The following is a 13,286-nucleotide window of genomic DNA, read 5'->3' as shown; positions in this document are numbered from 1 at the left end:
ACAAAGGGGGAAGGGGTGTGACTATTAAGGAATAAAGTTGGAGCGACAGTGTTGTTGAGCACAAAATTTTTAGAAAGTTTAGTATAAGGTAGTTTACTACTGCCGGCGCAGGAACAACGGCCCATTTCCTTCTATTTTTTCTCTACTTCGGTGCTACAGCCGGTTGACTGCAATCCCATTTTCTGTGCTGTACCATTGTACTCTTTCGACTGCACTCTTGGGGCCATCTTGAGGCAAACTGGCGATATTCCCGAGTTTACTCAGAAGAGGGAACTGCTTCCACAAAGAATGCGAGAGTGTCGCCTGGGAACAAGACCTTTTGGTTGGAAAACAAGCTTACAGAGAAAAGGACTCAAAGATTTCCGCAAATGGTCCATTGGGGGCTCGGCATGCGTCCACTTTTTAGAGAGTTGTGTGTGTGAGGGGTTTGGGGGTGAAGAAAAGTGGGTGAATGCGTGTTCGTGCTTTTTTTTTCATTTGAGTGCGTCGTCAAGGGCAGGGGTTTTCTGGCATGCATGCGAGCCGCAACAAGGCTCGTCGAGAGCGCCTGTAGATTTTGTTGATTTGCAACATCGTTTTCGGCGTTTTTTTTTCTGAAAAAGAGGCGGAGGGGGACAACTGAAATAAAAAGTAACCGGTAACGTGACACCTCCCGTTACCCAAATATGTTAACGTAAGTACGTTACCCGTTACAATTCCGAAATGGTAACGAGTACGTTACTAAGTTACCGGGAAAAGTAACGCGTTACCGGTAACGCCGTTACTTGTAACGCGATACCGACAACACTGGTGAAGGGATGTTCTCTGTCTGTGTATGGTTCCTTCCTTTTTCGTATGACCATGCAATAAGTATCAAGCTGCTGGTTGAAGTACTTTCTGGTTCTCTTCTCGCCTGCAGCTGCGCTTATAAATGTTCCATATTTTCACCTATATTGATTGTTTTTTTCTTTTTTTCTAAATTGCAACAACTTACAACGTGTGTGTGTGTGTGTGTGCGTGCGTGCGTGCGCGCGTGTGTGTGCGCGCGTGTGTGTGCCGGGTGTTTCAGCGAACACTGAAAAATTTTCAAAAATAGGCCTTTCGGGGTAAAAATATGGCTTTTGCGGCATCGTATTACCAGTGTGGGCGGACGCCAGAAAACCGGGGAACCGTCTTAGGTAAGCTGGTTAACTAAATTTTAATAACGAACTGTTTATCTAGTAGAGTTAGGTGCCTAGTGGGAATTAGAGACTTGTAGCCGGTCGCAATAGCCATATCAGTTTTTAGGATTCTGAAGACGAGATTACCCTCGTCTCTGTGGCTCGACAAAATCTGGCTGCATCGTGCGAAAATAGATGCACTTTCTGAAGAATGCAGGTAAAGCAACCCCTCCAGTGCACATAACTAGTTGAAAAAGCCAAATTTTGTCGAGCCACAGCTACGGGGGTAATCGCGTTATCGAAATTCTATAAAGTACGGCTATTACTAATGACCGGCTACTAATCTCCAATTGCCACTAGATGCGTAACACTATTAGTTAAAAGTTAATTATTAAAAATTAGTTAACCAGCTTGATGCGTAAGATGATTAACCGGTTTTCTCGTGTCTGCCAACACTGGTAATACTATGCCATAAAGGCCATACTTTTACCCCTTTACCCCAAAAATCTTATTTTCTAAAATTGTTGAGTGTCCGCTGAAACACCCGGTACACACACACACACACACACACACACACACACACACACACACACACACACACACACACACACACACACACACATATATATATATATATATATATATATAATACCTCCACCGCGTGTAAGGGAAGACTTCACGTAAGACGTTTTTTCTAGCCCTCTGCCAGAGACATGTTCCAAGCGAACAGCCCCAAGCGATGACGATGGGAATCTTCAGGTGAAAGAGAATGAAGTCGCAGATAGAGAGGCGACGAAGGCGAATATATATATATATATATATATATATGTGTGTGTGTGTGTGTGTGTGTGTGTGTGTGTGTGTGTGTGTGTGTGTGTGTGTGTGTGTGTGTGTGTGTGTGTGTGTGTGTGTGTGTGTGTGTGTGTGTGTGTGTGTGTGTGTGTGTGTGTGTGTGTGTGTGTGTGTGTGTGTGTGTGTGTGTGTGTGTGTGTGTGTGTGGTTCTCATGTGCGACCCTCATGGGGTTTTGCTTCCTTCGGCCATCGCAGTGCCATTTTTTGTCTTTATTTATTCTTTTTTCTACTCCTGTAAAGAAGGAGCTTTCCATATGGTCTTCATATGCAAACTCATCTGGTCTTGGGGTCCGCGTGCCACCGTGTGGAGACACTTACCTCAGCCGCAACCTGTGTGTCCTCGTGTTTTCTTCTGGAGTCGCGCGGGGCCACACAGAGGCGGCTAGAGGCGATACTTACGCACACAATTGGCAGGCACTTAAGTCCCTTCTTTTGTTAACCACCCCCACGCCATTTTTTTCCCAACTAGTCGCGTGCCCGCCCGGGCCCACTTCACTCTTTCACCTCTTTCACGCGGCGCCTTTGCTGGCGCATCTTAGTGTTTGGGTTTCGTGTCTTGGCTGTGTTCCTCTTTCCCCTTTGATTTTTCCCATTTTTCTTTTTAAAGCCGTGTGTTTGCCATGTTCACTGCTATAAGAAGACCCTTCCATGCACTGTATGATCATTCTTGAAAAAGACCAGTCCCTGGTCGAAACGTTGAATAAATCCGTTAAGTTTTTCAATGTGACTTCCCCAACTTCTTATATAAATGTATATATACGTATATGCGTGTTGAGATCAGCCTTCAGGCGTGTTCAGATAAGAACGGTAATCGAGGTCCCATGACCATTTCTTGTTTTCAATAAAATTTTTATATGTGATGGGCAAACGTGTCCACACAAAGTAATGAACCTTAGTTTGGCAAGAAACATCGTAGTTTTCTTGGAAAAAAAAATCGTTTTTCACAAGAGGTGGAGAATGTCGTTTTTGCCACTTCGCGAAGTTGCAACTTTGAAGCCCCATTGCATGCACAATAAATTGTCTCCGCACATAATAATTTTTTCAGATACTCTGCAACTTGTACTATACGAAAAAAAAATAAAAGTGTTTTTTGCTATGTCAACCTTTTCAGTAAAAAATCGCAAACTTCGCTTCTGGGCCTAGGCGGTGCAAAAAAGGCAATTTTCAGGGCAGCCTTAGGGCACGATGCGCAAAGATCTCATCAGAGATTCTTTTTCTCAGTATTTTTATGCTGCTTTTTCTCACTTCAGGCAAGTTCTGTAGCTCTAGATTGACATATATTTTTCAATATGTCCTCAAAATTGGCCGCAGTTCAAAAAACGTCAGAAAAGTCGCAACTTTGACTTGTATTTTAAAAAAAAACATCATCATCGAATTTTGTTAAAATTTCCCTCAATAATCCTCAATACTTGATAATTATAAGGCACCAGAAAAGTGTTGCATTATATTGTTTTAAATTACAAAAATAAACACAAAACTAAGTGAGTTCATGTTTTTGTTATCTAGAATTGCTTATTACGGCATCTTAGATATAGTAGCTGTCAGAAATTTTATTTAGCACTCGCTGAACGTGGTTACATTTCATTTACCACAATATTCGAACCATTCTTATTGCTTGTAGGGCTTCTATTCGCTTGTTAGCGGAGTTCTTAATGCGTCAAAGTGGGAATAAATTAGCTATTTCGTCTGACGTCTCAAGAACTGGCCGGTGGAGGTCAAACGTTTTTTGTATTCTCTAATTTGTTCATTTTAAGGTCCATTGGTATGTAATCTATTCAATAAAATTATTAGATCTTTTCTCGATGCTTAGAAAAAATTTACGCATAAAAATTAATATTAATGTGTTTCTGAAGCCCACGTTCCCGAACCTGCATCTATTTACATCTGTGTTCAATGGCTCTACAGGGCACTGCCAGAAGATAAAACGTCGTCTTCTGAGGGGAACAATTTATCTGCAAGGTTTTTAAACAGAAGGCGTTTTAATCAGGAGGCAATTTATAAATGGGATGCCACTTCATGTGCAGACTGCAATTCAGAAAGTCGTGACAAGAAATAAACAGCAGCAGTTGATTTCGGTTTGCGCGCAGTGTATTGTCCAGCACGAAGCACAAATCAGATCACAGTCTCTTCCATTCCGAAGCAGCGGTGGAGGCAATGTAGGATGGACTGCCTTCATTTGACTGAATGTACTTCCACATGTGGAGCGTCTGAACTCCAGGCACTTTCTTTGCTGTTTTCCATTCTTCCGTCTTCATTTCGCGAAAGTCTGCAAGCCCCCTCTGTGGGAGCTCCAGAATGGTGATGCTCTTTAGCCTTCCTTGAATTGCGTCTAGGAAGCCGCTGGCTGTTTGTGTGGCCTCAGTTGCAGGCTTCCGCAAATTGTGGTGTGATGCTCGATGTTTCACTAGCCCACCAACGCCGTCGCAAGCATCCGTGTCCTGTGGCCGAAAACATCTATTTCGTCTCTTGACATTCACTGCGTTGTAGCTCATGAAACTGATATTTGTACTTGAAGTGAGCGGGAGCGCCGTCGCTCACATATGTTACCTTGGTGTAGTGGGCGCGTTGTCTTCAAGGTCTGGTTTGATTTTCGACAGAGCCAAGCAAGCATGAGCTGAATCGTGAGACATGTCGTGATATATTGTGATATATTTTCTTTACGTGGCAACGCAGGTAAACACGGTCATGTGCTTTTTCTGCCAATGGTACGCTTGTACTGGGTCTGGTAGCACAACTGTCCAGTTTTCGGCGAAATCAAGATGCGAAACAATTGCACCCCACTTGCAGCTGTGTTCTTCTTCATGTATTGCCCTTTTTTTTCATTTATTTACCCTAAAGGCCCACCTGGGCATTACATAGGGGGGGAACATCACGAAAGAAATACAAAGATCAAAATACAATGCATAAATTCAAAGAACACAATACAAATACAAAGATATACAAAGAACAAAGGACGACAGGTAAATCAAAAGGTAAATCTTACATACCTACTCTGCCCCACTATCTTTTAGTCTTGAAAGAAACTGGTCGCGATCAATAGTGTTAACTACAGAATGGGGGAGGGCATTCCATTCTCTTATCGCCAGGTAAAGAAACGAGAATCTGACTGCGTCAGTTCGCGCAAATGGAGGTTCGACTTTTTTATTGTGGTCAAGTCGATGAAATGTGCGCATGGCAGGCCTAATTAGTGGTGCGGAGTAGGGTGTGGGGTCAAAATATAATTTATGAAAAAAGGCAAGGCGTGATATCCTACGTCTCCTTTCCAACGTAGGAAGGTTAAGGTTCTCTTTTATTACGGTCACGCTTGAGAAACGCGAGTACTGACGCGCGATGAATCGACTGGCCCTGTTTTGCAGTGTTTCTAATTTGTTAATAAGGTACTGTTGATGAGGACACCAAATGAATGACGCATATTCGAGCTTCGGTCTGCTCAGCGTGGTGTAAGCAATTAGTCGTGTACCTATGTTAGCTTTGAAAAGTGCCCGACGAATAAAACCTAAAATTTTATATGTGTCAGTCAGAACGTGATTAATATGAGTGCTCCAGGAGAGAGTAGGGGTTAAATACACTCCTAAGTATTTGAAAGATGTAACAAACTCTATTTCAGTATTACTGATGGTGCAGGTGTTTGGCAAAACGTGACAGCGGGTACTAAAACGCGTTAACTTAGTTTTTCTTGTGTTAATGATCATTTGCCATTCAGAGCACCACCTACCTAATTCAGTCAAATCATTCTGTAACATTACACAGTCAGTGAGATTAGAGATTGGACGGTAAATTACACAATCATCGGTGAACAATCTGATTGATGATGTAATGCTCGATGCAATATCGTTTATGTATATTAAAAATAATGTTGGTCCAAGCACAGATCCTTGGGGGACAGCAGATTTGACAGACTGAGGAGAGGATTTAATGTCATTAATAATGACTGACTAAAATCGGTTGTGGAGGTACTCTTCTACCCAGTTAATAACTTTATTATTTATGTTAACGCTGTTCATTTTATATATCAGGCGATTATGGGGCACACGGTCAAACGCCTTTGCAAAATCGATGAAAAAGCATCAGTTTGCATTAATTGTTCTAGATTGCAGTGAAGGTCTGTAGTCAGTTCGAACAGCTGGGATTCACAAGAACGCCCGCGCTGAAATCCATGCTGGTTCGGAAGAAGGATATGATTCTCAGTTATATGTTTCATTATGTGTGATGATATAACATGTTCTAATAATTTACAAACAACTGATGTCAAAGATATGGGCCTATAGTTAGTCAGGTTATCTTTATCCCCTGCTTTAAATATGGGTAAAACATGAGCAAGCTTCCAATCATCGGGAATCTCGGCCGTATCAAGTGACTGCTGAAAGATGTGTGCTAGGATACGTGATGTATACGTTTTTGTAATTTTTAGAAGTTTTGTGCTGATTTCATCGGGGCCTGGGCTCGAAAAAGTAGGCAAACGTTCAATAGCCCTCTCTATGCCCTCCGCATGTATATCTGTACAGGGCATTGTGCATTCAGTGCTAGATACATGTTCAAAAATGGATAAAGGCTTTTCTTGTTCAAAAATGCTGCAGAAAAATGAGTTAAAATAATCGCACATATCAACTGGGTCTATTGAGGTACCATCTGCAGAAACTAAGGGCGGGAGCTCCTTTTTTGATGCAGGAGAAATCACTTTCCAAAACTTTTTTGGGTTGTTTTTCAAGAAGTTCGGCATGTCATAGTTGAAGAACTTATCTTTCGCTTCCTCAATTTTTTCCTTGCATGTCTTTGAAAAGCACAGATACGCGGTCCAGTCTAAGAGAGCTTCAGTGCGTTTAGCTTTCGCATACAGGCGTTTCTTTTTGTTTAGACATCGTTTGATATCTCTCGTGAACCATTCATTGTTCCCCGCCGTTGAAAGCCACTTTTTAGGAATGTATTTCTCCTCCAGATTTTTCAACATATCACGGAAAAGTAACCAGTTTTCAGAGACACTTCAGTTAGAATAGGTACACTCAAAGAAATCACAGTACGTATCAAGGTCGTTATTAATACTGTTCAAGTCTGCTTTAGCAAAATCATAAATCAGTTTTTTAGATACAGATACTTTTGGAATGGATGACTGGAACACACAGTGAACAACTCGGTGGTCACTGATACATTCAAGTACAGTTACAGAGGCACGTTCAGGGTGAGTTGTGCAAATTAAATCAAGAATGGCGTCACCCCTTGTCGGAGAAGAAACAAGCTGCGTCAGTTGAAATAGATGCAACAAATCGAGAAAATCAGTGGAACCACGGGGCGGACTAGAATCAGCAACTGAAACAGATGGCCAACTGATGCATGGAAAGTTGAAGTCACCTGCCAGGATAATAGGCGAGTTCATGTACTTGTTTTGAACATGCGTTAAAACATCGTTTAACTCCTCTCCACATAACAGATGATGGTGTTCTTAACCTGCTGCTAAACCTAGACATAAAGAAAACAAGTAGTCCAGACGACATCCCAAATCAGTTCCTTAAACGATATGCAGAATGGTGCAGTAAATATCTCGGTATCATTTTTCGTAAGTCTTTATCAAATTCGAAGCTACCCGACGACTGGAAAAAAGCAAAGGTTCTACCCATTCATAAATCCGGAGATACAAACTCACCCTCCAACTATCGACCGATTTCACTTACCAGTACGTCGTGCAAAATCATGGAGCACATCGTAGCAAAACACTTAAAGCACTTTCTGGAGACCGAAAACTTATTGTCACCCCATCAACATGGCTTTCGTCGTGGCTTATCAACTGTCACCCAACTAACAGAGGTTGTGCATGACCTAGCTCTTAGTATTGACGACTGCAGTCAAACAGATATAATACTACTAGACTTCTCTAAAGCATTTGACAGTGTCAGCCACAACAAACTAATATCTAAACTACGCATCATAATTGGAGATGGCCAAGTGTTACACTGGATCACAGACTTTTTGACGAACCGCTCACAATTTGTAACTTTCGAACACGTTCAATCAAGGCCAGTTCCCATTACATCAGGAGTCCCGCAGGGATCTGTTCTAGGACCAGGTTTGTTTTTAGGTTTCATCAATGATATTACCAACAATATTGACTGTAACATAAAACTTTTCGCTGATGATTGCATTCTGTACAAAACGATAAAAAATTCTGAAGACTACCTCATGCTAAGCAGCTCTCTTCACAAAATTGTTGAATGGTGTAACACCTGGCAGATGACGTTAAACAATAAAAAATCCGTTTGCATGACAGTCACCAGGAAAAAAACAGCCATATAACTATGACTACAGTATCAATGATTAAACGCTTTCAAGGGTCTCTGAACATAAATACCTAGGGTTAACTTTAACTTCTGACCTAAGATGGGACGCGCATATCGCCAATGTTACATCTGCTGCCTTGCGAAAGCTGTTCTTCCTTAGAAGATGCTTACGTTTGGCCCCTCAAAATACCAAGCTTTTTGCCTACACTACCCTCGTAAGGCCAATCTTGGAATACGCAAGCACTGTTTGGTTCCCGCATTCTATCACTAACATCACTCGGCTTGAGAGAGTGCGACGAAAAGCTTTAAGGTTCATTCATAACAAATACAAACCCTCTGACTCCCCTACCGATCTTGCAGCATCATCTGGCCTTCCATCACTATTATCTAGGGCAAAAGAATTCCGCTTGAAGTTTTTATATCAATTATTACACAACACCTACAGTATAGACGTGTCTAAATATGCATTCTTCTCACAGTCACGGCAATCCCGGCACAAGCATGCGCACACGCTGACTGAATGCTCATGCCGAACGAACACACTCAAGCATTCTTTCTTTCCTTTAGCCATCAGCGAATGGAATCAGCTCGATCCATCGATTACCATGTCGGACTCACTATCTTCCTTCACCTCAAGATTAGTAGAATGTAACAAGAATCAGTAAAATATCAAAAGTCCTACATTTTACCAGATACTGCCGAACAGCTACTTATTGATATTTCTTGACATGTTATCTTTAAAGGTGCACTGAAGAGGATTCTGAACATTTCTTTTTGCCGCGGGAACTCGATCCACACGTTCCTAGCACATTCTTAGAAACAGTGACTTATTGCCCTGTGTGGCCGATTTCTCCAATTAAAACGAATTAACGTCCGGCTCCCGCCTTTTTTTTTGAATTCTGCCTCGTACGGTGGGCGGAGTCGACCAACGCGTGGAGCGCCTTTCACCCAGTCCCGTGGAGGCTTTGCTTTCGCTTTATTTTGTTTTTTTAGGTTTCCATGAATAAATAGTTTCATTCGCAGATAATACAGCCGCAAAATAAGCCCGAAGAAATAAAAATACGCGCGGACTATTTGCTACTACGGACTACTACGTATTACTCCGCCGATGGCAGAGCGGCAAGCCGCCGCGGGACTGGGTGAAAGGCGCTCCACGCGTTGGTCGACTCCGCCCATCGTACGAGGCAGAATTCAAAAAAGAAAGGCGGGAGCCGGACGTTAATTCGATTTAATTGGGGAAATCGGCCACACAGGGCAGTAAATCGCAGTTTCTAAGAAAGCTCGGAACGTGTAGATCGAGTTCCCGCGGCAAAAAGACAAGTTCAGATTCCTCTTCAGTGCACCTTTAAGGATGATTGCAAGCCTATTGCCACCCGTTACCTTCCTTTTCGCTTTCTTCTAGTTTATATTGCAAAATACTTCAAATACTAGCATGCTTGCTGGAATGAACGACTCCTGCTGTACTTGATTTCTTTTTGTTTAAGTTCTGAATTTTCAAGTTATTGTTTGCTAACCTGCCTACTAGCAGTTATGTAACACTTATGTAAGAGTTCTAATTTTTGTTGATCTGCTTGTAATTTATCTGTATTGTACTCTATATTGTACTGATGCCCACCTGCTACGGTCTCTTACTGAGACTGGCAGTATTGTAAATAAATAAATAAATAAATAAATAAACTCTGCAGCAAAGTCAATGGAATAATCTGGTGGCCTGTAACATACGCCGATAACTACTGTGAAGTACGGCAAAGAGCAAGAAACCCACAAAATTTCAAGTGCACTATCTACAATGATAAGTGTTGTATGTATGTCTTTTCGCACAGCAATCATGACACCACCGCCTCTTTTGTCTGCTCGGTCTTTACGAAAGACGGAAAACGAGTTTGAAAGTTGAAGCTCTGAACTATCAATTTCAGGAGTTAACCACGTTTCTGTACCAACAAATGCGTCTGCTGTGCAAGTATAGATGAAGGAGGCAAGCTGGTCTTGCTTATTTAATATGCTTCTAAAATTTGCTAAGATGAAAGAAAACGGGGCTGTTTTAACAGCCTGTTGCCGAGCTGTAGCTTGTCATGGTTGGCTGCTTTGGTTGGCGATGGCTGGTGAAATTGCGGAGCGCATAAACAGACCCTGCCACTCACGGGGTCATATCGGTGCTGCTTCTTCGAGAGAATAAGTTTGTCAAAAGAATACCTGGCTTTTTCGTTTGGTTCACGGTTTGCACGGGCGAAATCTCGAAGTTTTTTCCGGGCAAATTGGATCCGAGGTGAAAAGTCTTCTTCAATGTAAACTTTGGGGTCAGTAACGTCTTTGAGCTTAGAAGCATTATCAAGAATCATGCGTTTAGTTTTGTAGTTGAGGAATTTAACAATTATGGGGCGGTTGTGGTCTTCTTTCCGAGCACCAATGCGATGGGCGCGCTCAATGTCATTAATCTGTAAGTCAAGATGCTTACTGCAAAATTCGACGATAAGTGACTCTGAGGCCTCGTAGCTTTCCTTTTCTTTTTCGGGTAACCCCTTGAATATTAAGTTCTTTCGGCGCATACGGTTGTTCATGTCATCCACAAGGTTAACCACGCTGGTTTTATCGTCACAAGAACGGCAAGAGCCAGTACGTCTGTTTTCATGTCGTCAACTGCGTCCTTAACATTCGAGACAGTTTCTGAACTATTTTCCAATTCTTCCAAAGTAGACTCAATCTTCGAAAGACGTTTCTTGATGACCGTTATACCGGATGACATATCCTTCATTTTACCTATTAGTTCTTTTTGAAATTTCTCTTGCGATGACGCAGCATTTTTCAAAGCATCAAGGACTTGATCATACTGGTCGGGACCCGGGTTCATCTCGACATCTTCACAACAGATTAGAAGGTAAGACAAACAGAAATATACCACGACAAGCTTCCCTTCAGGGCAGTACCTAGTTTAAAGCAAAGCAGTCGCATGGTAATGCGACGTCTCAACTTGCCGAGACAGTACCCAGTACCCTCTGGCTGAAGCAGCCGATACGCGCGCGGTATGTCGCAATGTCAACACCCATTTCAAAACGTGCACACATCGAGAAGCGTCACTCATGCATTGGGATTTGCGGCAAGGACTTAGAAGGAAATGTATTCGGGTACAGTGTTTCCACTCACCTAGAACAGTGAAGGCACAGTTTAGTCAAGCGCACCGTAGCCGCAAATCCCAAGGAGCCACGATTTTCGAATGCTTTTGTAGCGGTACAGCCGATGCAGGTGTCGCTAGTCGGTCAAAACTGGGCGCAGTGCGCTGTCCCGATGCGTCGTTGTAGTTTCCACGGATGACTGCGGCGATGAAGGCAGGCGATACAATGGCAACGATAACACCACCACCGCTGTAGCACGTGAATCACGATGAGCAGGATGGTCCGTCGAGGCATCAACTAGAACAGTGAAGGCACAGTTTAGTCAAGCGCACCGTAGCCGCAAATCCACGGCTACTTGCTTGCACAGATCTAATATAGTTGTGGGGAATCCATTTCATGGCCGTTCTTTGAAATTCTCTCATAAATGATGAAGCGGTCAGAGTTTTTTAACTAGCTCATTGTATTCCCATGTAGCAATCAACACCTCATCCTCGCTGCTCATTTCAAAATTTTCCAAAGTGAAAATGCTATTGTGTGGACAGTGCTCCCAATTCCTGAGGAAACATGACGCAGTGGGTTCTTGGCATACGCAGAGACTCTGCATATCCTCAGGAGAAGGCGACCTTCCGGACGCGCCTTCCAGTCCCACGAGGCACCACTGAAAGTTTGCACAGCACACGCAAACACACACCTGCCACTGTGGCGAGCATTTCACCCACTTAGGACGCAAGATGAATTTTGTGAGGCTAACCTTGGAGGCAGGGTGAGGTAGCGTGTAGAGGCGGTATGCTTCTCGCAAGGGCCGCGTCATGAAGAGTTTAAGTACATGTTCCTTCTCTCCCTCCTTTTCGATTCTCACAACATCCTTTTTGTTCGGAGTCTATCTACAGCAGTCGAGTGCATCCATGGTGTAATATTCTAAAACGGCGGTAATGTCTTCCTGTTGTAGTTTACATCTTGTAAATCTCTCCTGTGTTGACCATACGCCTTCTTCATCCGCCATCTTCTTTATTTTTGGATAACGTACCTCGTTGCCTCTGGAATAACTTCCTGCGCATATTTCACGGTTACGTTGCGTGGTAGCAGTGTCAGCAGCTGGCAACGCTCTTCCATGTAGGCTTCATGTTGGTTGTCTTCCCAGCTGCTGCATTGGGCACACTTTTCTTCTGAGGCACGCGAAGTCTCTGGGATATTATATGCAGCCTGTATCCCAGATCGGATTTTCGTCAGCATAGCTCTTGCCACCTCTTCCCGCGTTCGCTTTGCATAGGAAAGTCTGAGGTGCTTTTTTAGAGTGCTCGGTGGCTTTAGCGGCGACATTTCGGAGGTAAGGCTGACACTGGAGTTTAAATCTTGCACCATTTCTTCCCCAGGGCGAAATTCTTCGAATGTTTCGGTTGACTCTCCCTGCATATTATTTATGTGTTCCTTGAACCGCGGTAACAATTCTGACAGATGACGTCACTTTCTCCTACTCGGAGAGCTTCTTCGGGAAGTATAACTTTTTTGAGAGCAGCGACATTGAGTGTCTTTTCACTGCGAAAATTACACCCTTTTTCCATTCGCTGTTTGTGCCTTTTTGAGTAGTCGGCACAAAACGTTCGCCGCGGAAATTTCTTCATGAATGCAAAAGATCAGCGCTTCCGAAGATTGTCACGGGACAGAAGAGCAGGTGACAGATGCAGGGCTCAGGGCTGCTTTTCCAAAAAGAGGAGATGTACAGACGGATGGATTTTTAACACAGGCTGCGCACTCGACACTGATGCTGTTTCGGTCTGGCGTACGAGCCCTCCAGCGCTGAGAAAACAGTTGAGTACAGAAAACGACCCCACCGTCTACCAGGCGTGCAAAACGACACGCGAAGCTCGAGACCCGAATAATATCCGCTCACCGCTACGACGGGCTGTCTCGGTCA

The 13,286-nt window shown here is 43.2% G+C and overlaps 1 pseudogene; it reads right to left on the bottom strand.

Moving 5' to 3' along the window:
- Positions 1-4,109: 4,109 nt before the first annotated feature.
- Positions 4,110-12,993, bottom strand: LOC149355035 (uncharacterized; annotated as a pseudogene).
- Between the last annotated feature and the right edge of the window lie 293 nt (positions 12,994-13,286).

Source organism: Amblyomma mixtum, chromosome 3 (assembly GCF_055824585.1).
Source record: "Amblyomma mixtum isolate Tamu chromosome 3, ASM5582458v1, whole genome shotgun sequence".
Taxonomy (NCBI): Eukaryota; Metazoa; Arthropoda; class Arachnida; order Ixodida; family Ixodidae; genus Amblyomma; species Amblyomma mixtum.
This window is presented reverse-complemented; position numbering and strand designations above follow the sequence as displayed.